A 1,781-nucleotide genomic window follows, 5' to 3' on the forward strand; every position below is an offset into this window, starting at 1 on the left:
GTGGCTGGTGCCTTAGCTGGTTGAGCTATAGGCGCTGAGCCTGTTACACCTTTTAAAATATAAAGCCAAGACAGTAACTACTATAGTAACATGTCTGTCTTTAATTCCTCTCTGCCTTTGGCAAGTCACCATATTTATGTACCTTCAGACTTGTTGACAGTATTTTTTATGTAGAAAGAACTTTTAGATTTAGTTGTAGTATGTTGATAATTTTTGATGATTGACTGTAAAATAAAAAAAACCCAAATCACCATATTTGGCCTGTGTAAGTTTCTCTAGGTATACTACTTTTAAAAAGTCTGCATATTTTCTTGTTTTTGGAATTACTAAAAACTAAAAAAAAATAAAGAAATGAAAAAGGAAAAAAAAAGCCTGAATAAGTCGTTTAAGTCTCTAATGCAGTCTGCTTTCAGATCTGCAGTATATGCTGGGATCTTTTACCTTTCCCTAGAGAGAGCCGTGATGGGTTACTTGTTCCCCAGAGAGGTCCTTTCAAAACACTTTCCAGAGTGATGATGGTCCTCACCATCTCTGGTTAAAATCTAGTGGTTATATACATGCAGTGATTTACTAGATTTGGTGTGATGGCAAAAAAATTTCTCTCCAAAAGCCACTGGGTAGGACAAACATAAAGTAGGGCTAGGGTTGAAAAAGATGCGCATGACAAAATGTGAAATCTAATAATTTTAAAATATTTTAAGGAAGTAGATGAAAAACTTTTCAGAGTCAATAGTGTTTAACTTGATGCTGTGTCTTCAAGTAGTAGAAGAGGGTGTGATGACCACTGCACGGGGGAAGGAGCCTCCAGTTTATAAGTTATAAGACGTTTCTAGTGAAGGTGGGTTAGTAATAAGTGGAGAGAAATGAGACTGGGTTAATTTGAGAGAGTTGGGAAGTGTAATAGCAAAGTCTAAAGCACCATAATAGCAACAGAAGGAACAAAGATGGTAGCAACAAAAGCCAGGATGGATGACTACGCTAAAAAGAACTTGTCCAAATGCCTGATTCCAGACTCATCAGACAAGCATTGAAAGCAGAACTGGGGTGGATTGGCACTTGTCAAATTGCTGAGGGAAATGATTCTGATTTATAGCAGAGTCTCAGAGTAGGGGGCACAGGGGAAAGGAAATGGGTATTGTTTTACTACAGATCTAGAGTAGGTGAAAGATTTCCACCTAAGTCTGAGGTGGAAGAAGGATAGACATGAACATTCACAATTTTAAAAGAGAACGTGGAGCAGTGGTTCTCAACCTTCCTAATGCTGCGATGTATTTTCCTTGTTACAAAGGGGTTGTGACCCACAGGTTGAGAACTGCTGATGTAGAGGAAGGAGAAACTATCGGAATAACAGTGACAACAACTAATAGCCAAAAGAAACTTATGATTCAAACTCATGTATGCATTTGTTTAAATTATATTTGTATTTTATTCCAGCTTTATATAGATTGGTGCCCCCAAATTTGTATAATAATGATGTTTCTAGCTTTGAACTGAAGAACTTAGATAGATTATAGTAGGTGGGATGGAAAAGGGGAAAGAAGAAAAATCTTATAAAAGTAGGATAGGTTTTCTGGAGAAGAAATATGGAAATACATTTTGCCTTTGAGTAGTGGCACTGGAGTCACAGGAAATATATTTTGGAAACCCTCTAAAATTATGTTTGCTGGTCTGCATTTTCCACATAAAACTAAAGAATTACCTTGTCTTGGAAGAATGTTATGTTTAACTAGTTCTCAGGTCCTTCTTATTTTCTGTGGGAATAATACCTACAATAATTGTAA

General features: G+C 36.6%; 1 protein-coding gene across 1 annotated transcript in view; it reads left to right on the forward strand.

Annotated features, from left to right (window-relative positions):
* The window catches only part of KIF14 (kinesin family member 14), a 67,134-nt gene that overhangs the window by 1,452 nt on the left and 63,901 nt on the right, over window positions 1-1,781 (forward strand). The window lies entirely within an intron of this gene.

The sequence above is a fragment of the Otolemur garnettii genome, unplaced genomic scaffold (assembly GCF_000181295.1).
Source record: "Otolemur garnettii isolate 467f Iridium unplaced genomic scaffold, OtoGar3 scaffold00055, whole genome shotgun sequence".
NCBI lineage: Eukaryota > Metazoa > Chordata > Mammalia > Primates > Galagidae > Otolemur > Otolemur garnettii.